We start from the raw sequence: 26,212 nt of genomic DNA on the forward strand, positions 1-26,212 counted from the left end.
CGAGCAGCCATTGTGTAATATACGATGATAATACCAACACAGTTCGTGGTAGAGTATATCGTTAATGGATCAGTGGATTATGACTATCGTATCTGGTTGAAATCGTCAATAAAGCTCTAGAGGATGCTGAACTACATGTGGCCACCGGCGACTTTCTTTTAAACAGAATTTTGTGATATATATGGTATGGTATGTAGTTTCCTATGTATGTATAATGAATGTAGTTGAAACACGTTATAAAATCAATAACACAGACACTTTCTTATAACGATGATCTATCAGATATTTATACAAATTCATTTGTGCTTATCTTTAACCACAAGTATCAATTCACTTCATAACCACCTTTTTCTAAACAAGGTACATTCATGGTAGTGTAGTAGTAGTAACATGTTCGTATGTACATTAATTACAATAATAAACTCGTTAATAAACCAAATATTGGACAAAGGCCTTTTCATCCATTTATTTCCCCCAAAGCTTTTATATCACATCTTTCCATCTCCTTATTTTTCGGCACTTATTACGATTGCAGTGTGGTTTCCATGTACTGAACCTCTGTTTTATTTCGAATTATGTTTAAATTAATTCTATCGAATTTTTTAATAGTAAGCATGTTACGTTCCATACCTTTTTGTCCGTAAAACAGACGAGTTCATCACTCGTTTCAAAAGCTTCGGTATATCGGTTCGATCAATTGGGTCACTGAACGCGGATGAATCGAGTATCCACTTCTAAATACTATGGTTGTTCTGGAGATTGCCAAAAAATACAGAATATGTTCAATTATTTCCAAGAAAATTTTTTTTAAACTTTAAAAAGATTGAAGTGTCTTTAGGACGTATAAAGTAACTGAAAATAAGCGGTTTTATGAATTTATTGTACATAAAAAAAGGAAGGTTTTGGCATCTAATTTAAGACACTTCGCGCAATCTCAGAAGTGAAAGATTTGCGTTAATCAACGCTTTGTATTAACAATTTTTGGCGAATATACCTATCGGACACTATCAACTTTATGAAAAATAGTTTCAAACAAAAATTTTCGGAAAAAAAATGAAGAATAAAAGATTTTGATATCTTCAGTCATTTTTCCGAAAATTGGGGAAAACGGCCAAATATATATTTATTTATATGCTAATTAACAATATCTTGAAACTAATTGATTACATAAAAAATTTTTCAAACGAAAATTGTTGGAAAATTTTTTTCCTAAAAAAAGGTAGAGTGAACAATCTAATCATTACCCCCTCGAATTATGTGTAAAAGTCTTCAATTTTGTTATTGGGGGCTTTTTTAGGTCCCTGATTGCGAGTATGACGATCAAAAATATCCAGAGCGCACCTGGAGGCTGTTGCGCGCTGGTATCGACGTCGTCCATAGGAATTACTCTACGATCTTTGTATATTAGTTTCAAGATATTGTTAGTTAGCATAAAAAATATACATTTGGCCGTTTTTTCCGATTTTTGGGAAAATAACAGAAGATATCAAAATTTTTGATTCCACATTTTTTTAGGGTTAAAAATTCCCGACAATTTTCGGTTGAAACTATTTGTCATAAAGTTGATGGTCTCCGAGATATTAGCCAAAAATCGTTTTTTTATGTATACATAGCGTTTATTAACGCAACCCTAACATTTTTCAGACTGCGCGTTAGTAGGATTTTAAATTAGATTCCGAAATTTTTTTTGTTAGTTTATTTTTTGTCTTTGAATAAATTCACGTAAAACATTATTTTTAGCGGACCACTTCTGGGTCTATCATATTCAATATTTTTAGCATCACTTTTTGTTTTTTTAAAGTAGAGCACAATTATAGAATGAGATCACTATTTAGGTTTTATTGCAGAAAGAAAAATTTTATTGAAAAAGGACACTTTCATCAATTTGAAACTACCATATTCGCTTTTAATTTTACCAGCTCTTTTATCATTTTTTAATTGTTTTATTACACTTACTATAAAGTAGGACCTGAGTGGATGCCTTATCAGAATTCACCGAACACGAAGTGTATTTCGACGTATTTTGGCTAGCTGAATCCGAATTTTCATCGCTTAGAGAGGGAGGAAAATTGTTATAAACAAATTAATTGTTTATACGACATTAGCTCTGAATACTATTGAAATTTTAGCAAACAATTTACCATTTTATTCTACATGAAAAAACATAATTAAAACTGTTTTTCATTCTTCTTGGTACGACCAATAGAACCGGAGATATGGTTAAGATTGTAAACAATAATGATATCGCACAAGGCGGGCGTGCGGCGATCGGTTTGACACGTCAGTAGATTAATAAATAATATTTTAGTACTTAAAGGTACTCACTTTAAAGGTATCAGTCTATATTTTAATGTTATGCACATAAAATACGTTTTATGCAATAACACGTAGCAAACACGAATGAAATATTAAGTTTTATCATTTTTCCGGACTGCTGCTAGTTTATAAGTCGAAACCGAGCCCTTAGCGAAAGAAAACTCCACATAATTATATATGAGAAAATTTATTTTAGTCTAAGAATCTTTTTTACTTTTTCAAGTATATCTATTAAACTTGAGTTATTGCAACTGAACGTGAATGAAAAAATCAATTGATTCAATCAAATTAAACATGAAAAGGGGGGGGGGTGAATACAGCTTCAAATCAGGCCTGTTTGTTTTTTCATATGTTGTTTGCAATGTACAGGTAAGTTTAAATGTAAGTTTTCGAACTCGGCAAATGACCGGATCATGCCGAAAAATACGAAAACATTTTACCTTATCTCAGTTTTTGCGATTTTAACCTGGAAGGACTGATTTTTCATCAAAAACTATTTATAGAAGAAGGTTAAATTTTTAATAATTTGAGATCAAGTCGGTTTTTATAGGACCGATAGTTTCGTATTTTTATGTGTATAAAATTAAAAAATAGTATCATACCTTTAAATTGAGTACCTTAGAGTACAAAAACATTATTTATTGGCCAATCTACGGACGTTTCAAATCAAGCGTTGCGCGCCGACCTTATGCGATATCATTATTGTTTACAATTTTAAGCATATTTCCGGTTCTATTGGTCGTATCAAGATGAATGAAAAACCAAAATATCATGTAAAATAAAATCAAAAATTGACAAAAATTTTAAAAAGTTTAGGACCTATGACCGTATATGCAATTAATTTGTTTATTAAAAATTTTCCTCCACTCTGAGCGATGAGTAAATTGATAAAAATTCGAATTCAGCGGGTCAAAATACGTCGAAATACACTTCTTGTTCAGTGGGACCTGTAAATGCATGCGAAACCCACTCAGCGCCTATAGAATATCTTTTGACCAGTAAATTTTCTTTTATGGCTGTGGAACGATACAATTTTTTGTAATAGTATAACTTGTGGACTACAACTGTGAATGCTTTAGTTTGAAATTGAAAAGTTTAGTTTTGCTGAAACATTGTATACACGTACATGCACCTGCATATAAGTTGAAAGTATATTTTGTTTTTGTTTATCTTTGAACAAATCCTGCTAGAAACTATTTTCTTAGTATCAAAAGATTTGTAATAAATTCACATATAAATAGATTCATCATGATTTAATATCTCCGCTCTATAACTAATTTGTCGAAACAAACTATTCCCGGATCTGTGGATAATAGTTTGTTCACAAATATCATAACATTATCGTCAAATTTTTGTAAATGTCTCAGTTATAGTACACAGGCCAATGCTCTAAAAACTTACTGTTCTTACGATCAGTGTTCTCGGTAGCGGAGCTTTCTTTTTCACTTGTATCGGAAAATTTTTGATTGCACCTCTAAGCTGCAGATTGAAAGATAGCCGTTTTTATTATTTCAATAGAAGGGCAATCGAATGAAAAATTAAAGATCATTTTGATCAACCTTCACCAAAACTGAAAATCTCCATTGACCGAAAACTTAAAAATAACAATTATCTGAGAGTTGGTTAACGTCCAACTTGCTACATTGAACGCAAAGTGATTTTTCATTTGTTTCTGTTTAATGAAAGTGTTTCAATTTATGGCGTAATTAAAAAATTTCCGATAACTGTGAAAATGAACGCCCATTATCGAGAAAGACTCTACCAATTAGGAGATAAAATACACATATATCATACAAAGTCTCAACGGTGACATGATTCGTAAGTTTTTCGGTTGTGGGCCTGACGTCAAATTCAACAATGCGAATTGATTCAACGAGCTCAATGCGAAGTTATTCACCATCCGTGACTAAATGTAGTAATCCAATCGAGACACTGCAATAACTTTGGCATTTCTGCTTACTGGAGAACAACAGCCTCAATGAGCTTCCTGTGAGCAGCCCCATACCGTCAGGCATGTTTGGCCACCTATCCTCAATACCGAGCACTACGTCAACCATGTGAACTGCGAGGAGGCTTAAATCGTATGAAGGGTAACAACGTCACCATGTTACTCAGACTGGTATAATTTTTAAACCTTTCCGAGCTTTTGAGAAAACTGTGAATGACTGTGATATTGAAATATTTACCTGTGATAATAACTTTATATTTACTGATGGAAATAGCCTGTTTAACCGTGCCGCCTTATCTTCTTGAGAATTTCTCTATTTTTTATTATTTTATTTTACTTTATATGCTTACCCGTGATATAACTCACCTGATTTTTTTATTGTGTTGTTTATCTTATCGAATTCAGAATTCTAAGCTTACCAAGGCGTTCTCTGCACGAGTTGCTGATCTTCAACCCTAGTATGGCTCTAATGCATTGCTTTTGTTGAACAAATGCTTTATGTCTATTAATAGAGTTTTCCCAAAATATGATCCCATATCTCAATCGAGACTCAATGAAAGCATGGTATGCCGCAAGAAAGATCTCGACCGAAGCCTTTAGTTTACATGTCCGAAGTAAGAAGTTCAAAAAGCTTAGTTTATTGCAGAGTAAATCCACATGATGACCCCAATCTAGTTTCACATGAAGATAGAATTCATTAAACAAGCTGGGGAAGCATCGAACTTCTTTGTTTACATTTTAGCAAATATGTTCAACCAAATAAAAAACAATAAAATATTTCCTCGGGAATGGACAACAGGAGTGGTTTGTAATATATATAAGGGAAAAAGTGATGTGCAGAGTCCAGACAATTATAGAGGAATAACCTTGATTAAGCCGAGTTTAAGCAAGTTATACACCAAAATCTTGTCGATACGGATTCAGGAATGGGCAGAAACCGAAAATATTATCAGTCAATTTCAGTCTGGTTTTAGAAGTGGGTACGAGGCAATGGACAATGTACTTGTAATAAAGACTTTGATTGAAAGAACCTTAAAAGTTAAACGAAATAAACTTTATTGCTGCTTTATCGACTTTGAAAAGGCTTTTGACAAAGTGGATAGAAACATATTATGGAAAAAACTTCGGAAACTTGGAATGCCAATTGACATGATAGATATTTTAAAAGCAATATATAAAGAACCCACTTGCTGCGTTCGTATTGACTGCGTTCGAGATTTTCGGCCACTGAGAAATTCCAGACGCATAGAGGATTACGGCAAGGATGTCAACTCTCTGCGATTCTATTCACCTTATATGTAAATGATCTACCGGAATATCTTGAAACTATCAACACTCTGTCCCCATGCTTAGGAGATACTGAAGTTAAAACTTTATTATATGCTGACGATGTAGTACTTTTTTCGTCATAAATTGGAGGGATGAAACGTGCTCTAAGTGCCATTGAAAATTATTGCAATACTTCGAAGATGGTAGTGAATGTAAAGAAAACTAAAATGCTTAGGATAAGTAAAGGAAGGAAATTTAGCCAAAATGAAACTTTCATTATCAGTAATGAATATATAGAAAATGTCTCCAGCTTTCAATACCTAGGTATTGCAATAACAAACAATGGTAACTGGAAACTGCATCAACAAAATATGTTGACTAAAGCGAACAGGGCACTAATGGGTGTCAGAAAATTTATATATAAGTACAAAGATTTTCCAGTCAGCATTATAATAAAAATGTTTAAAACAATAATTACCCCAATTTTAACATATGGTAGAGAAGTGTGGGGCCTAGAAGGATGTGGAAAAGAAATAAAAAGTTTCACTTATAAGTTCTATAAGGAAATATTGGGGGTCTCTGTATCTACGCCAAACTGTGCAATCGATATAGAATTAGGATTAACATCTATAGAAGCATTTGTCCTTCAGCACTGTATGAACTACTACTTCAGAGTTCATTCATCAGAGAAGGCAATGCAGAAAATTTGTATGCAGATGGGATGGGAAAGTTCGATAAAGAATAGAGCTCGCGAGTGGGGAATCAAGTGGCAGGATCTATTGTCGGGAAGTGGCAGTAGGGTTAAGAAGATCTTGAAGGAAAAAGCAAAAGATTACTTTCTCGCAAGGGCTTTGAGTGAGGCCAAGGAAAAAAAAACCTTGGAATTCTATATGACACTGAATCACTATGAGAGGGGCGCGCAATATGTAAATTTTGCTACTAGAAGTGAAAGGAGAATTTTGGCGAGTTTTAGGTTATATAGATTTGGTTGGGAAAACAAGAGGGAAAATGGAGAGGGTGAGAAGATATGTTGTTTGTGTGGTTGGGGAGTGGAGAGTGTGAGGCACCTCATACAGGACTGTAAAGGGACAGAAGGGATTGAAAGGGATGAAGTTTCTAGAAAAGGCTATGACAGTGCCATAGACATTCTGGGAGTGTGTAAAAAAGAAGATCTAGAGATATTGTGTAATTACTTAAATTTCATCTTGAATAAGCGACGCAAGAACTTAATGTAACAGAACTTAGTTATATTTTATTTGGTTTAGAATTTTATTTTTATTTTTCTTTTGTTGTACATACACATTGTATTTTTTTTATTTTTATATTATCAGTTTTTTTTTATTTATATTTTATGTATCGTGATAAGCCATTGGCAAATCAAAAAATAAATAATAATAATAATAATAATAATAATGAAGATAGAGTCTCAGAAATTTTACTGAATTTTCCATGATGCTGAGATGGAAGTCTCTATCTCCAATGGTTTCATTATTTAGGTTATCAGATTTAAACGACATTGCCAGTGTTTTATCCAAAATTATATCCAAAATATATATATATATATATATATATATATATATATATATATATATATAAATTTGCAGATGATACGGCTTCGCTCGTGATTATGATTCATTTCAAAGTATTCCTTTAGTATTCAACTTCACATATATCCCTTTGAAAAATAACGCTGAATTTGGCCTGGGAGTTCGCTGTGCTCCTTTAAAGAATGAAATAAAAAGTGACTCAGTATACTTGTCTCTCATTCGCTTGTGATAATGATTCATTTACTAAATCATCATTCATTTAGAGATCCAACTTTTACGGCACTTCTACCCTCCATATACTGCAATAAACACAATGTCAACTTTGAAGACTCAAATGCTACCCTTCAACCCCCTTGTTTGCGCTTAGTCCTCCCCATGAATATCAACTTTACTTATATACCGCTGGAAAATAAGGCGACCTTCGGTGTTGGGTTTCACTGTGCTCCTATAAAGAATGAAATAAAAGAGTAATACAACATACTTCTGTCTCAACCCATGAGAACATATATCACTTTGTACATTCTGACCTAAGTGACAAAATTTCATATAAACTTTCCACCAATATTTGCCCCTTGAATTTGCGGTCTAAGGCGTCGTCTTAGAACGTAGGACTATTTAGACTTAGGTTGCGGGTTCGAATCCAGGCAGCGGCAGTGTGAACAATTTATAATTAATGAGAGTGCAGAATTGATCACATTGTCGTCGCTTGGATAAGAACGAAGTAACCGGCTCCACCCACATCAAAAATGTAATTGTAAATATGATTGTAATTGAATAAATAAAGATTAACAAATAATGGTGTGGGTGGCCTCTGTGATAAGGCGTATGTCACAAATACGGAGGTTAAACCCCCATTCTGTCGACAGTCAGCCAGCTTCAAATAATCTTAAATTTATTGGATTTTAGATTTAAATGGGATAGTAAAATTTCATATTCGGGGGATAAAAGTGTAAATCAATTCAAAAAACCAAAAAATTATTTTAAATTACGTATCTCTGTGATAAAATAACTACACAGAAAGTGTCAAAAAGTAATTTATAAATAGCATGTTTGTTACCGGCGTGTACAAATTTCCGCAGTAAACGTCATTTAATTAAAAATAAATAAATAAAATGGTTTCGTAATCCGAGAATAAAAAATTCTCACAGAGAATGTCAATAATTACAAAAACATGTAAATAAGTAAAATAATTAATATACAATAAAAATCTCAAATTAGAAATTATTAGTACTATACGGTCAGTGGTATCTAGTTAATTACAGATATAATAAAATAATAAACACGCTTTAAAAAATTATCGAATACAGCGTATAATTTACCAGTAAATATAGAAATAACAATGTTTTCAATTTCATACATAATTTAAAACTTTATTTACAATGTAAGTAATTACAGTTGCATATATAGTCGAACTGCATTGATTAACGATATTTTATTGCTTTTGATAACGTCCCCAATAGTTGAGCCTTTGTCGATTCTATTAAAAAAAGAATTTCGAGAATCTTAGGTTGTGTTTTTGACCGGTATGTATGTATGTTCATTTGTTCCTTTCTAGATTCTCAACTACTGATCATTATTTGACAAATCAGGTATCGCTAAAAGCGGTTGATTGTCCGCTGGGTATAGGCTATGTGGCGTCACATTAAATTGAAGAAGGCGCTCTTGAGAGGCCATAAAATCTTGAACTATAAAAAACTTTTCATTTCATAATTCCGTGTTAGGTATCAACTAAAATATATATATATATATATATATATATATATATATATATATATATATATATATATATATATATATATATATAATATATATATATATATATATATATATATATATATATATATATATATATATATATATATATATATATATATATGTTGTTATACTTTCTCACGAAATTATAACTCCAAAATAGTATAAAATGAAGTTCAAAAACTAAACCCCGACGCGCCCAGAATCACGCTCTTAAAAAGTAAGAAAACAAGAAAATATTTTCAGCTGAAATTGTTATGATGTAAAATCGTCGGGGGACCTCTTTTCCGTCCTGTGGAAAGCTGAATCTCCTCTCACTTTTAGGAGCGTGATTCTGTTGGCATCGGGGTTTTAGTTTTTGAACTTTATTTAATTCAAAACTGAATGATTACATCAAGGATGCACATATTCAATTGGATTTCGAATGCTGTTTCTATTATAAAGAATTTAAAGACTTTCTAAAGGCACATCCAAATATATAATGCTTATTCGCAATATCATATGAATTGTTAATGGAAGTAAAACATTCGGTCATGATCATTTACTGTACCCGTAGATAAACACTTGATTATCAAACGACGAATGTAAGACAAATATTGACGATATGACCCAAAGTGAACCATGTTAGTTTTTCAGCATGGTAAGTATGATACGGTAAGTATCTCAAACTAAGCATACATCTTTGTAAAAAAGTTCAATAATTTAAATAATAATAATAAGGACAGGCAATCCTTAACCTCACGCCCGAGCCTAACACTAGGACACGTGCCATACCCAGTAACTATCAATTCCGCTCAAAGTGATGGGCTAACTAGGTGGGTTCGTGCTGACTCAGCGGAGCTAATTGAGTCAAATCCATATAATGTTAAATTTGGGAAGTAGATTTTTCGGTCCTCAGGCGGTTAGTAGTCGACCCAGTCCTACAGAACCCCGCCTCCCTGCAGGTGACGCTTCTTCCTTACCTATAGGTGGTAGCTCTCACGGATATGAGGGAGAGCAATCAAATTTGTCATTGGATCCCCGACTAGTCCCGCTGACCACGAAGAGCCATCTCAAGGCACTTCTCAAGAAAGTCGAGCGAGCACCCAAAACAGTCGTCTACGGCGATTTCAATGGACGAAGGCCCTTAAGGCTGACCTGCTCACTTGCTACGAAGCAAGTGAATCTTGAGACGTGGCTATATGGGTAGGATGCACACCCTCTGGTGCGAAAAGCATCCCAAACTATCCCATATGAAATCGCAACATCTACGCGATCAAGTATCCCGTCCCAAAAAAACCGGATTTGACGAACCCCCAACAGGCATTATGAAACGAAACAGGACTACGCAAGCGGAAGTGAATCGAAGGGATGAGAGAGAGCCGCCTGCTATTGGTGTAGATCATTCTACACGTGAGACGATAGTCGCTGAGGCGCAGGATGGGATATCTAAGGATGATCCAGTATTAGATAGTGAGAGCTCTGATACTGAGACACAAGAACGGATATGCCAAAATATCCCACCACTACCTGTATTAGAGGCTACATCGGCTACGCCATCGATACCCGTAGATGTCTCAGCACTACCTGTGTTAACGGCGGAAACAGCCACGCCACTCACTTCAACCACGGAAGCGAACGTAGAGGAAACTCCGATTCCTCGAAATGTGTGCTCTTTCTCCTACCCTCAAGTCTACTGAGACAGCCGAGGAGAAAACACGCAAGCGTATAGAGCAACTGGACTCCAAGTTGACCACTCTTCGACAGACGGTATCACGTATCGAGTGTGTGTTAGAGTACCAGAAAGCTGGAATTCGGCCTCGATAAATGTGCCGTCATTGTGTGCCGTGTGTCTACTGTCAAGGAAGCTCTTCGCGGCAGGCATAGTCACCGTCTTCGACAAAACTGGAAATCGATTGTCTGCGATCCATAAGGTCTGTGCAACTAATATGCTTGCAATACCCATCCTTCTCTATTCTTTTGGTTCCATCAAATGGACAATAGAGGAGCTCAAGGAACTCAGAAACTTTGATCATTTAAAACACGACATAATTATGCCTACGTTTCCAATTTTGACCAATTAATGTCTAAAATTATTTTTAATTTTTTTTTTTTCTAAAAACATTTTTTGCATTCTTTTATTTTTATTTTTTTATATTTTATTGAGATAATAATGTTTTAATATCGTAAAAAATAGTTGGATAGACAGTGAGTTTTACATGCTTTGAATCGGGAAATCGCGAGTTGATTACTTCGCGATCTAAACGACCATATATTCTGAAACTTCGCAGTCTCTTGGCTAACATTATTCTCAGTCTGTGGCATTGCTATCTGCAATACTTCTGCCAAGCTTTTCACCAACATACTTCTCCGGAGATTAAACGCCTGGTCAGATTTAAATAATTTTTTTATCGAAGCACAATCAGGCTTTAGACGGAATAGGGGCTGCATGGACAATATATTTGTTCTTACCTCCGTAATTCAACTACAGCTTCGACTTCCAGGTAGACGAGTGTACGCTTTATTCGTTGACTTCAAAAGAGTCTTTGATTCTCTGAACCACTCTAAACTCTTTGATAAACTTTAAACTTTTCTTTTGGAATCAGTGGGAAGATTATACGAATATTAAAGAATCTGTATGAAAATGCACATTTCCATGTCAAAGTAGATGGTGAGTTCAGTAAGGAGTTTCCGGTAAAAGAAGGCGTACTGCAAGGTGAATCGTTGAGCCCGTGGCTTTTCTCGGCATTCATTAATGACATCGAAGACTTTTTTCGTTGCAATGGAGTATGTGGACTAAATGTCGATGGTCTCAACGATATTTTAATGCTTCTGTACGCTGATGATCTCGTAATTCTAGGTGAAAGTTATTCGGATCTGGTCAAGAAAATTTCATTGCTTTCCTCGTATGCTAAAAATAACAGCTTGGTAATCAATCACAAAAAATAAAAAATCATGATATTTAAAAACAGAGGCAGAAATCCAAAGAGTGAAGTGCTTAAATTTGAAAAACTTTCCTTCGAAGTTGTTAACACATTCAATTTCTTGGGAATACCGTTCACAAGTTCTTCCCTGTTCCATCAGGCGCTAGAGACTTCGGTGCAAAGAGGAAAAGCAGCTATCTCTTCAGTAATGGCTACTTTGGCTAATTCCAAATGTATTTCTTGGGACTCTCGAATACAGCTTTACCAATCATGCGTATTAAATACTCTACTTTATTGTGCCCCAGTATAGAGTCTTCGGTATCTATCCCTAATTGAATCTGTCCAAGTGGGGTTTTTTAAGCAACTTCTTCAGCTGCCAAGGAATACACCAAACCATGTAGTACGTCTTGAAACAGGCATATCACCTTTGTCTCTTAAAGCAATCAAATCAGCTCTTTTTTGGTTGAAAAAAATTTTGCGCATGGACGACGAGCGATATCCAAAGTTATGCTACAAAAGGCTTCTAAACTTAACCAATACTTCCGAAACCGTCTCGATTAAGTTAAATTGGGTCTCTCAATTTAAGAACCTACTCGAATTAATTGACTCAGTAGACATTCTAAATAGCGATTTCATTTCGCAATCAAAAATAAGAACCACTCTTGAGAAATTTCAAAGATACTACGCGAAACAAGACATTGAAAGGGTGGCCTTGTCAACATATAACTCGTTATTTAGGGATCTTATAGCCACAGATGGATATCAGAACTATTTAACTTTTAACTGTCCTCTGTCTTTTATTCGAGTATTTGCACAACTCCGTACCTCGAACAAACAAATTTTGCGTGTTGTTTTCAGTAAAATCGGTTATGTTATAGATTTGGCTGCCACATGCACTCTTTGCAATTTAAATGCTCATGAAACTTTACATCATTTGTTGTTTGTTTGTCCTGTTTACAACTTTGAGCGTGACGGTTTTTTCAAGAAACTCAATTCTACGACTTGGGACTTGGAAGGTTTGTTATACGGTGAAACTATTTCACATATTAAAAAAGTTTTTTATTTTCTACAAACAATTCTCATGATAAGGTCTTTTCTTTTGAATGAATGAAGAAATTTGTCATTCTAGGTTTAGAATTTATGTTTTTTTCCATTATGAATTAATATGATTGTATACTTTTAGTGCTAATTTTTTTTTTCCAATCATTTTGATTATTTCTTTTGATTATTATTATTATTATTATTTTTTTTTTTTTTCTGTTCTTTTGAGTTTGATTTTTTCTTGTTTTTCTTACGTATATTTTTGTGTTTTTTGTTGTTTAATGTCTAGGAATTCTTTGTAAAAGGTTGTAAAATCTTTAAACAAATAAATTTATTATTATTATTATTATTATTATTATTATTATTCTCAGTCTGTGAAAAAGATAGGCCACATCTAATGACAAGTGCATTCATGATGGAAATCCCTTAAGGTGTCTGAAAAATATTACATGTTCGGATAACTGATAACGGAAAGATAGAGAAGAAGTTGAAATTGTAAATTGAATAAATATTTAGAAGGGGAAACTAAAAAGGAATTTCCAGCATTCTATATTAAGTGAAAAAAATTTATGGTAAATTTGCTTAATATACAAATTTTTGGACAAGATTATTCCCTTTCGACAGTACTTGAATTGACAATATTAATTGTTTCTAAGTCTCGTGATTCTAATTTGCTTTTCTACCTTTCAAATGTATAATTTTCTAGCTAAAGTGCATTTGAAACCGTTTGGTATCCATTGTTAGACACATAATATCGGACATACTTAGTAATTATATGCATACACATAGATTCTATATGCTTCATTATTTAACTAATATCATTTAAAATATAGTTGTTTAAAAAGTTGTGAATTTAGAGTTGAGAGTGAGATAAAAACATTTCATATTTGTTGAACACAATATGAGAAAATATGGAAGATTGACTAGATTGTATTGGCGTTTCTACAGTTTGTTACACAGCTCCTTTAACAGCCTTGAACCTTAATTTGAACTACAACGTTCGTGTACGGTTGTGTTAGAAAGCATTGCAAAAGCAAATCAATGTTAAATATTAGTTACTGTAATAACATACAATCCATACAAATTAAAAGAAAAGTAACCACCCCGGCCGGAAAAAGTATTTATTAGTTTCACCACTGATATTTTAGCTGTTTTGTTTTTGCCCTCAAATTCATCTGGTTATTTGGAACCTTGTTCACTTGATTTACAGATAATTATTGCTTTTGTGAAGACTAGTTTATCTTTTGTCAATAATTTTCCTCTTACTTATTTAGATATAATTTCAAACATCTTTCCTTTCATTATATCGTCATGTAATTTGTCGAATTCACATTTACTTGGTCAGAACTATTCTGGTCAAGAACTCGTTGAATTGTTCATCTTCATTTTATTAAATCATAAAAAAAATATATATCTTTCAAATCATATGTTTGTCTTTGGTGCATAATACTCTTATGTAAACCTATTTTTAATGGTTTGAAGGTTATTTTTGTTTAGTAATTGTTGTAGAATTTCTATTGAATTTGAGCTCATGTTGCCGCTTGGACCTCGACTGACTTTAAGTCTAGCTGAACAGCAGTGGCTTACCTTTCAAATTGTTGTTACTACTTTTTTCAGCTCGGAAATTTGTCCGAAATCATTTGTAGGTTAGCTGGCGGTTTTATTCCAGATACTGCGTCGTTAGTAGCCATTTAACAACGTTTTACTTATTTCCTTTTCTTTAGCACTTTAATATCACTTCTGAAACCATAAAAAAAGGGTTTATTTAAAAAAAAAAAAAAAAAACATTCATTTTGGAAGTGAGGAGTAAGAGGTGTATTTTTACATTTAAATACCACTACTGCATAATAACGCGACATGGAGACGTCAAACACGTAAACAATTCGTTACCAGATGTCAATACTTTACAGTGAGAACGTGCCTTATAATGATTCTATGTCCTAAACCATTCTTTAAAATAATTAAGTATTAGATTTAGATAAAAAATTAGATCATATAAAAAATGGAGTGGAGTTTATTTGCATTAGGAAGTTTTGATTACTAAATACCCTGTCACCGACTCTTGTATCGATAATGACAAACCATTCGCGTTAAATCATTTTTCAAATATTACATTCCAGTATATTCCTGTTTAAGAACAATAACTGTTTTGTAAGCTAATATACGGTTTTTGAATGAAAATAGCTATGTAACTTTTAATTTAACATGTCAGTTGCTGGTAGTTAGTAGCTATACTAGCTAGACTTTTGTTAAGTGACTCTTCGCTCAACATATTTATGTGCACGTGTAGTGTATACTGACTGTATATTTAAAAAATGTTCAAAGTAAAGTAATTTTATAAAAAAAAAATAATAAGAATAATTCGAGCTAAAGAGTCCCAAGAGAAAATTTATATTCGACCTTCAAATTGCAAATATTGAAATTAGCTAAGTGTAAATAAATCATCGTGGAAATAGAAAGTAAAAAGTTGCGTCTATTTCAATATGTAGAAGTTCGAAACCGACCTAGATGACATGACGATTTAAATTGTTTAATTGTGCTATTTATTATAAATTCAAACCAGCAAAAATAAAAATGGTATATCTATAAAATGTATGATACGAAAAGAATGGGCACTGACCTTAAAGTAATATTGAAGGACTTAGCCTCTCTGCAAGGCATGTACACAATCTTGGCATAGACATTCAATTTGATCAAACTTTATATTGCTGTCTTTATATTGTCTTACTTTGGCAGAATGTGTTTAGGAACTAAGTTTATCCGTGCACCGTGGCATTAGTTCAAAATGTGCTTATGGTATTGATCTATACGTGCCAAACTGCCTGCTATTTTATTTTCTTCCAGTACTATTTATACTCCAGTAGATGTGTACTTCTGACTTGGAAAGTATTCCGAAGTTAATGAAATTTTTACAGTCTATTTATGGGTACTCTAGGATGTCTATCTTTTGGACCACGAGGACCCTGTGCTAACTTGAAGGGGGGGGGGCAAAAATGACAAAACTTTTGGACTTCTTTCAGTTTGTCGCGTACATCATGTTACATTAAGCCCATTTTGGGTTCTATAGTTTATAACAAGGTTGCAGAAGAATAAATTTGCTAAATTTGCTTGGTATGTAAAACGAATTTCTAGACTCAATAATAACCGAGATACAGCTGATCAAAGTTAGACAAAGTTTCTCGAAATGTTAAAAAGTAGCCGAAAAATGGAGGTTTTGGTCTTTATTTATATCTATTTATTATCATCAGTTCCATGTTAATTGCACATCAACATCAACAGTTTAGTACCACTATGAACTCAGCTCTACCGCTCTACCCATCTCCAACCCTACTGTGTCTCATTTTAATGTAAAAAGTGAATTTTTAGAAACCGTCAGTCAGACCAAATACTCTCAACTTGTACACACAATATGATGTCACGGGGTGGGAGGAGGTTCCTCTGACCAAGATTATAGTTGTAATTTGCAGTTTTTATACTTTCATTATTAATTTTTTTTTTTGCTTGCGTTGAACCCTTTATAAGGGTTTGAACAAATAAAATAATATTGGTTTGTGATTTTGGAATGTTTTCAATTATTTTAAAAACTATACATAAAAAAAACTCTGCAAAATTTGGTGGATAAAATTTACAAAAAAACAAAATTTAGAAGGATAATTATAAAAAAATGGAATAAATAACTAAAAGTCTCATAGAGGTAACACATCATGGTACGAAAATCTGTAACGCTGGAGGGCTGTCGGAGTCTCCTCCTCGTCGTTGGAGTCCACGGGCTTGTTTTCCTCATGTATTATTCGTGTAGGGCTGACTGAGGTCATAGTGGTACTAAACTGTTGATATTGATGTTCGATTAACATAATTAACATGTAAATGATGGTAATAAATAATTATAGAGCTATAATTATAAGGCTAAAACCTTAAATTTTCGGCAACTTTTTTATATTTCGAGAAACTTTGTCTAAACTTGATCTGCTGTGTCTTGGTTATTATTGAGTATTGAGTCTAGAAATTCGTTTTGCAAACCAAAATTTAGTAAATTTAATGTTCTACAACTATGTAATGAACTATAGAACACAAAATGTAACTAAATACAAGCGAAAAACTGAAAGATGTCCGAAAGTTTTGGAGATTTTTGACCCCCCCCCCCTCCCTCAAGTTAGCACAGGGTCCTCGATGTCGAAAACATAGGATAAACATCCTAGATTACCCCCAAATAGTCTGTAGAAGTTTCATTAACTTCGGAATACTTATAGTTTTCCGGAGGACGGAAAAGAGGTGCACAGATTGTAATGACGATTTTACTGATCATAACAATTTCAGGTGAAATATTTTCTTGTTTTCATACTTTTAAGAGCACGATTTTGCTAGAGAGTCGGACTTTTAGTTTTTGAACAAGTGCAGTTCTCATCATCTTTGATTCTTTCTAAACTTCCCGTATTTTAAATTCTTTGCTTTATATTATATGTTAAAGTGAATGATATGCACCACTCATACATGTACAAATTGAAAATATATAAAGTTTTTCACAAATTGCACTTGTTTTTATTGAACATATTTATTATTTGAATGGGGAAGTTGGCTTGTTGTATAAAATACAAACATGCTTCTACTTTAGAAAGCTCATCAAAATATCGTAAATATCATGCTTCATCGTAATATTGGTTAGTTATGTATCAATTTAAAACCAAAAACCTGTTTTGTACCAGCTCCTCACATCAAATAGCCCGATCAATAGCTAACTCTGTACTAAAAACAAAAATTTCTGGTGCATATTTCTTTTTCTTTTTGTTAAACGTGGCTCTAAACCGCTCTATTTGGTTAAGAGAGCTAGGACGCAGGCGGAGAATCGAATACCCACACAATATGTGACACCTATGTCTTAGACTAGTCTTGGGTCCAGTCTTGGTTTTATAGAGTGCTCAGGACGTAAAAAGTGGGTGTGAGTTGTTCGACAATGAGCAATAATTATGCCAATGGAAGTGTAAGAGGTAGAAAAAATGACACAACTTTTGTGACAATTAACTCCAAAACTATAAAAGATACGGAGTTGAAAACTTGTAGGTAGCTTCAACTAGTAGTCTTGTAGAAGATTGTCGAAAAGTGAAAAAAAATTATAGAAATTACTTTCAAAAATAAAAGAAATGGGGGCGGAAAAGCTGCCATAATTATGTTTGTCTTTCAAATTTTTCTAATTTATTAAAAATAATGCAAGCACTGGCATTCAAGACTTTTCGTCAATAGTTTGTTTTCACTTATTGGTATGTGCAAGGTCCTTTGCAGTAAAAGTAAACTTCTTAAACTTACAATAAATATAATAATACAAATTACAAAATACGTTGCTAAATACTCGTTGCGGGGTTGGGTTATTGAGAAATTTGAAGGAGAAGGAATTGTGGAGGGAGGGAAAACTTTTTAAGATGTGTTAATTTTGGTGGGAGTTATTTTACACCTTACATATTTGAAATATATATCAAGGTATACAGGCAAATATTCTACAGCCGAAAAGGCTCAATGGTTCGAAAAATGACAAGCCTCGCGCGATCTTTATCTTTTATTGGTATATATTAGAATGAAAATAATGCAAATAATAAATTTCAAAAATAAATTCAACAACGCTTCGCATTTTATTATCCAAGCATGATCGTCACAAATCGTATGTATTCTACAGGTTAAAAGCCGCACCGCGCTAATAAATAATGCTTCGCGTTATATCAGATACCTAAATAGCGCCCTAAAATAACGCCTTGCGTTATTTTTTATCTTAGACTAATGGATAGAATGAACCGTTCAATAAGGTTCACAGTATTTTGATTGTAGGTTTGGTTGACAGTAATTAAAAAATCAGTCAAATTATAGTAATAAGCGCGATCAAAATCATTATACGGATTGGGACAGAAAAACCCTATCTAAATCTAAACACACACACAAAATAAATAAAAAAATAAAGAAAAATCATTCAATAAAAAAAAAAAAAAAAAAAAAAAAAAAAAAAAAAGTTGAATTAAAACCACGCTAGCGTGTGAACGGACGTTAGTACACGCTAACGTGTGAATGACCACCACGCGCAACAATTATTAAAAGTTAACAAACAATAACAACGTAGTTCGGCGCAGGAATACAAAACCGAGCAAAAAAAGCCAAAAACAATTTAAAAATGAGGTCTCTTGAACAAATCACCCTTGAAGGGTACACTTCGAATAAAAATTTTATTAAAATTAATAATTTTACACGTTTGTGCCCGCAACGCGAGCACGTTTTTAATATTACATCGACAATTCATGGATTGGGATAATCAACGACGGAGTTGTTAAACACACAGTATATATTAAAAAAAAAAAAAAAAAAATTACTCTTGAACAAATCACCATTGAAGGGTACACATCAAATAGAAAATTTATTAAAAATTAATAATATACACGTTTGTGCCCGCAACGCGAGCACGTTTTAATATTACATCGATAATTATACTATCGTGGAGAAACTGGAAATCTGGCAGTCAATAATGTACTCTGGAAATAAAGATAATTGGTATAAATTCAAAGAAATGGACGTACATGAACGATTAATTATTTATACCTGGATTTTTCATCAACGGCTGGTGTTGTTTGTTTGGCTGTGTACCGCTCGGTTTCCTATGGTGGTTTTTCCTAGATTTTAAGGTACGGTTGTTATTTTTTCTTCTGTTTTAATCCGTATCTAATAGTAATTGGAGATTTACCTACAAAAAAATTCAAAAACGTTTAATATACGTAGTTTTAAAATAAGCGATTGAACATTTCCAATTCGATTTTCATAAAATATATAAATTTTGTTGTGTATGTGGACCAATACCGCGCTTAGAAGGTAGCTGACCACGAGTTTAGACAGCCCTATTTACGGGTGTCTCGAAAACTCGCTCGGAGCTGTACTTCGCGGTCTTTAATCTTCGCTGTATTCTGCCCCGTGTAATGCTTGACTAAATCGAGTCACGGGTCAGATACCGAGGATAGTGAATTGGTTCACTGCACAAGAAGAATTTTACGCCAAAATCGGAAATGTTCAATTCAAACTAGGATCACACATTTTAATAAAACAAAAAAATAATAAAAAAAAAAAAAACAAAACTTACTTTAATAAGGTTATGTCGCCTTGTGATTTTGTGAAGTTGTGATCGTTTTTTAGTTTCTTATTTTTTTTTAAATTCATTTAATGATTTTAACTTTAGTACTGACATATTTGTAAACGCTAAAAACAAAAGGAAAGAATATTTATATTTCAATTTAAATAAATTCACTTAAGTGTTGAAATAAAACTCACATGTGTTCTTTTGTTGTCGTCAAATATTCTGACATTTGATTGATAGACCATAGAGTTGTAGTAAAATCACAGACTACTACTCTATCCTAGACCGTTCCCTTGTCCACTTTAATTTTTTTTCAGATTCGATCACACTTACTAAGATCGCGGATAAAAAACGCTTCCACTTGTCATCGATGCCACAGTTGGCAAGTTTAAAGAAGATTTTAATTTTTAAAGTCATTTTAAAAATGCCATAAGAATAATGATAAATATTGATAGATTCGAAAATGAATAAAATGCAGAAAAAGCGCGACGACGTTCTTTAACTAAGACTTTCTTTACTATTTAAAAATATTAGATAGATCCAAAAAGAATGATAAATAATTATAGATCCAAGAACAAAAATAATGGAGAAAAAGCGCGCGTAGCGCGCTCTTCAAGAACGCTTCGCATTTTAATATCCAAGCATGACGCTCACAAGTATTATATATCCTACAGGCGATATGGCTCGAGGCGCATATCAATAACGCTTCGCGTTATATCAGATACCTAAATAGCTTCGCGTTATTGATTATCCAAGAATAATAGATAGATCCAAGAATAGTGAGAAATATTTATATATTAAACAGTGAAAATAAAATAGAAAAAGTTCTTTTCAATAACACTTCGCGTTATATTATCCAAGCATGACAATCACAAATCGAATGTGTTCTATAGTTAAAAAGGCGCGCCGCGCCCTTCAATAACAATTCGAGTTTTGCAAGATATATAGATAGCGCGTTTTTTGTGCCATACAATATTTTTATTTAAAAAAGCTTTAATTTTTAATAAAAAAGTTATTTTTATTGATTATTATAATTCATATTTAGGAAAAACTGCAAGAAAAGCTAATTTCATTAATTTCCATAAGAACTACTGTTAATTTACGATAATTTATTTTCTGAAAAATTTCCTTCAATTCTGTAGATAAATTTCCAACGGTAATGAATGCTTTAAAGTGATTATGATACACCATAATTTTTAAATTAATAGAAAAAAATGACTCAAAAAGAGACCTATTTTCAGCGTTAACTTAAAATTATAAAAATAATGGAGATTTTGGAGACTTCCAGTGTTGTGTACTACAAGATGTCGTTGTGAGTTTAATATGAATTATCTTAAGCGTTGTGGAATCCCCCTTTCGGTGTAGATCATTAATTATGTTAATCGATAATGGGTTTGTTTCACGGCTAAGTGAACAATTTATATACACCATTTAGCATGAGGTTTCCACGCTCAAGTAATAGATTCTAAGGATAAATCTCAATAATGATTGATGTTATTTGTGGAAGATTCGGTCAGTTTATCCATGGCCCATTTATCAGCAGCACAACATAAATCCAAACTTAACCCTTGTAAAATAGAATTTGAATTCCACCAAACATACTTTACTACTTCAAGTTGGTACAATGATTTATCCACATTCACTCAGTAAATAAGTGTTGAATATGGCGTACGAAAGTTCGTAGCTGTCATTAATTTTATTTCAAAGCTTCAACAAATTATAGCGAGGTAAGAAAGTTCATGATTAATTTAGAAAACTAGTAGAATATTGTTGAAATTACCTTGATCTCCATTGTAGGGGATATTTATCTTTCAGGATAACCGCCTAATGAATAATAATTCCAATATATTCCACTGTTGATCCACTGAAAAACGACTCAACACACGTGTTCCAAAATTTTAAATAAACTCACATTTTGCTCTAAAATTATTTGCTTTATTGATCCATTCATTTTATAAATAGTTAGATTACATTCGTTTCTTTGAATTTAGAATACAATTTACATGACCAATTACTCACGAATCAGTTATAAATTTTTCTGTTTCGTCGACATGTTTAATTTTAAAACCAATTATTTTTAGATGAATGTATGATCGATTAGATGTTGAATCGACGGAGTACGATAATTAAAGAGGAAGATTTCAGTCGCCTTCGCATCCATAACAGCTCGGGTATGTTTTGTGCGGTTGCGCAGATAAATTTTAAATTTATACAATAATAATGTTTTGTAACATAACATATTTCCACCCTTCTTCCAGAAGATTGGGGTGTTACACTCTTGCATGTACGAGGAGTTGCTGACCACTACACCACCGAGGAAACAATCTGTGTGGGATTGTTATGGGGTCCAGACAACTGGCCCTTCGAGGGGGGGGGGAATCTGAAGGATAGGAGGTTACCGTTCGGGAGGTGTACGTATGCCCTTTTTTTTTTTTTTTTTTTTTTTTTTTTATGGTCTTAAATATTGTCCATGGCTATTTGATGTTTCTTTAGTTGTACCCAGTCGTTTACTTTATACACATGTTTACGCCCGGTTTTATTAAAGTAGTCTCTACGTCATTTTTAAGGATTCATCCAAGAATCGGTTGATGATGGACTCTTTTGGTACTTTTCAGGCCATATAGTGCGTTTCCACTTTTGGACGTCGTTGTGATGGCGATGATTTGCGTTTCTGACAGATTGCAAGATTTTACGTAATATACCACGTCGCGATACATATTCCTCCAATCTTCTTTCCTTATGTTTTTCTCACTAGTTTACGGAGAAGCCCGGCTTGAATTTGTAAAATTTTCATCAGGTTGTCGTGTTTTAAACGAGCAGTGATGTATTTACGTACTCCATCCAGTGCTTGTACCACGCGAAACGTTTGGGAATTTTCATAAGTATCCGTAAGAATAGTAGGGTATCGTCTGGTAAATTTTCTTGGAATGGTAGTTTATAGTGATTCAGTTTGTGGATGGTTCGATTTTCCATTTTGCAAAGATGTGAATAGCATCGTCGATGTTGTTATTTGCATCCGGAATGTATTCAACCATGAACTTATGTTGTGATAAGTTCAATTTCCAACGTTCCAGTTTAGCTGAGCCTTTAGAATTTTCGTGGAGGTGTACCAACAAATATTATCGAATTTGTATTGAGTGAATTAATTTTAACGTTTCTTTTTCATATATGGATTTGTTTTCAGATGTTGATAATAAATTTTTTTTTTTTTTTTTTTTTTTTTTTTTTTTTTTTTTTTTTTTTGCTCTTGTATATGAAATTTTGTATTTATTGGGTCTGCTGTCAAACCATTTTCTTTCACTCGTTTAGGTATTTCTTCCGAATGTTGAAATGTTTTATTGTGTCATCATTTGGCCGTAATAATCGTCGAAATTTGTAAAATTTTGTGAAATTTTAGGCCTTGTAGGTGGTGATTTGTGAAACGGTTCGGATTGGGGTATATTCCTTTAAAACTTCCCATTGAAATACTTGTTGTACATCCAATTATTGTTCGTTGAAACATCTTTATAATTTGTTTCAATTTTTTTTTTCAGAGTCATCATCGTCGGTTCTTGGAATTCCCTCACAAAGCTTGTGGATATCAAGATGAAACGTCAGCACGACCGGATTTAACTGATTATGCGTTCATGTGTATCAAGCAAAAAACTGTTATGGATAGCCATTTGGTCCGTCAGGTTTGGGTCACGTGTCGATAATTGTCTGTTAGGTTCTGAATGTGGAAGTAGGATTTAAGGTTGGGTGTAGAGTGCCCTCGGTTTAATGGTATATGTTTGTTCTACCTGTGTATGATTGACGACCACCGAGTGTGTTGTGGATGCGAAAGTGTTTGCTGCATCGTGAAAATTTCTGTCCACCAATTTATTATGATGACTTCAATTTATGTTGATCTCCTACTACGGAATGCTTGGTTCCACTTGCAGATGACGAAGTTGGTTCAGTCTGTAAATAATAAATAACAAAGCAGAATATGTTCTTTTTTTTTTTTTGTTGAAAGATCTTATAAAGAAAAAATTCTTTGGAATGTTTTCAGACTCGCTATAAATAATAAATTAATTTGTTTGAAATTTTTGTGTTTTATTTTGTGTGAAATTCCTTGTTAAATCTATTCTTAAGATTAATCCAAATGCTTCGCTTTTTGAATTAATCTTGTTATGAAATTTATGGTTATAATTTGAATTTGGGTTGTAACCTGTAGATACCTATTTTTAAATAGTTTAAAGCTTTGCTACCATTTTATGTTGTGTACTACAAGATGTCGTTGTGAGTTTAATATGAATTATCTTAAGCGTTGTGGAATCCCCCTTTCGGTGTAGATCATTAATTATGTTAATCGATAATGGGTTTGTTTCACGGCTAAGTGAACAATTTATATACACCATTTAGCATGAGGTTTCCACGCTCAAGTAATAGATTCTAAGGATAAATCTCAATAATGATTGATGTTATTTGTGGAAGATTCGGTCAGTTTATCCATGGCCCATTTATCAGCAGCACAACATAAATCCAAACTTAACCCTTGTAAAATAGAATTTGAATTCCACCAAACATACTTTACTACTTCAAGTTGGTACAATGATTTATCCACATTCACTCAGTAAATAAGTGTTGAATATGGCGTACGAAAGTTCGTAGCTGTCATTAATTTTATTTCAAAGCTTCAACAAATTATAGCGAGGTAAGAAAGTTCATGATTAATTTAGAAAACTAGTAGAATATTGTTGAAATTACCTTGATCTCCATTGTAGGGGATATTTATCTTTCAGGATAACCGCCTAATGAATAATAATTCCAATATATTCCACTGTTGATCCACTGAAAAACGACTCAACACACGTGTTCCAAAATTTTAAATAAACTCACATTTTGCTCTAAAATTATTTGCTTTATTGATCCATTCATTTTATAAATAGTTAGATTACATTCGTTTCTTTGAATTTAGAATACAATTTACATGACCAATTACTCACGAATCAGTTATAAATTTTTCTGTTTCGTCGACATGTTTAATTTTAAAACCAATTATTTTTAGATGAATGTATGATCGATTAGATGTTGAATCGACGGAGTACGATAATTAAAGAGGAAGATTTCAGTCGCCTTCGCATCCATAACAGCTCGGGTATGTTTTGTGCGGTTGCGCAGATAAATTTTAAATTTATACAATAATAATGTTTTGTAACATAACACCAGCAGCGTTTTTTATTGCAAACCTCCTCTTTAAGAACCCTTTATTAAAATTTCTTAAATGCTAATATTTTATGAAATATGGGCGTAAAATGAAATATTTTTACCCGACTGAGCAACGTAAAGGAGTGGTTATGTGTTTATCGGCTATACATGTGTGTTCTTATTTGGCTCACTAGAGAACAAACGCGTGGGTCGATTTTAATTAATCAGAAGTCAATTATTTTGTGTTAACCTTGGGTGCTCAGTGCTACTGAAGATACGGCAGTCATGAAAATTCCACATGCGACCACCAGACGTCATATTGTGAAAAAGAATGCATGTGTGTTTCTATATGGCTCACTAGAGACCAAACGCGTAGGCCGATTTTAATGGTTCAGACGTTAATCGATTTGTCTTAACTTTAGGAGTGCTATTGAACATACGACAGTAATGAAAATTCCATATGGTCACTACCAGACACCATATTGTGAAAACGAATGCATGCATGTTTCTATGTGGCTCACTAGAGACCAAATGCGTGGTTCAATTTTGATGGTTTAGACATCAATGGATTTGCATTAATCTTGGGAGTGCTACTGAAGATATGGCAGTCATGAAAATTTAATGTGACGACTACCAGACGCCATATTGTGAAAATGTGTGTTTCTATATAGCTCACTAGAGACCAAACGCGTAGGCTGATTTTGATGATTCAGACGGCAATCAATTTGTCTTAACCTTGGGAGTGCTACTGGCGATATGGCAGTAGCAGAACTTAGTATAAATGGCGATTATCCAGTCGCTCGTATAGTGACTTTAACAATCGGGATCGATTAAAATCTAGACAGGCTGAAATCTTTTCAACAATGGGAAGCCTCTTCCCGACTCTAATTACAGGGAATGTGTTTATAAGCAAATATGCATATATATAATTAATTGTAGAGAGCTTCATTTAATGGAACTCCATAGTCAGGATTTTAAGAAATTAAACTTCCAAAACTGTCTTAGGCTGTTTATGTAGAATTTGACGACAAAACTATTAAAGGCAATGTACCTGGAGTAGGAGATGTACCTGGAATAGAATAAAACCATCGACGACTGAATTTGATGTACTTCGCGGCCAGCGCAAATTAGAGCGAAAAATGTTGCCATTGATATTGTGTTGGGGTGT

General features: G+C 33.3%; 2 long non-coding RNA genes across 3 annotated transcripts; one reads left to right on the forward strand and one right to left on the reverse strand.

Annotated features, from left to right (window-relative positions):
* Positions 1-19,451: 19,451 nt before the first annotated feature.
* Positions 19,452-25,223, reverse strand: LOC123294945. 2 transcript variants are annotated; one of them, XR_006535129.1, is made up of 3 exons: positions 25,213-25,223; positions 19,882-19,997; positions 19,452-19,491 (listed from the first exon to the last, which is right to left on the reverse strand). It is a non-coding gene; the product is annotated as an uncharacterized LOC123294945 (long non-coding RNA). The 2 variants fall into 2 exon arrangements; XR_006535130.1 differs by lacking the exon at positions 25,213-25,223 and adding an exon at positions 20,070-20,096.
* Positions 21,537-23,939, forward strand: LOC123294946. Its single transcript, XR_006535131.1, has 4 exons — positions 21,537-21,602; positions 21,957-22,046; positions 22,134-22,286; positions 23,409-23,939. It is a non-coding gene; the product is annotated as an uncharacterized LOC123294946 (long non-coding RNA).
* Positions 25,224-26,212: the final 989 nt, after the last annotated feature.

The sequence above is a fragment of the Chrysoperla carnea genome, chromosome 3, assembly GCF_905475395.1.
Source record: "Chrysoperla carnea chromosome 3, inChrCarn1.1, whole genome shotgun sequence".
Lineage (NCBI taxonomy): Eukaryota > Metazoa > Arthropoda > Insecta > Neuroptera > Chrysopidae > Chrysoperla > Chrysoperla carnea.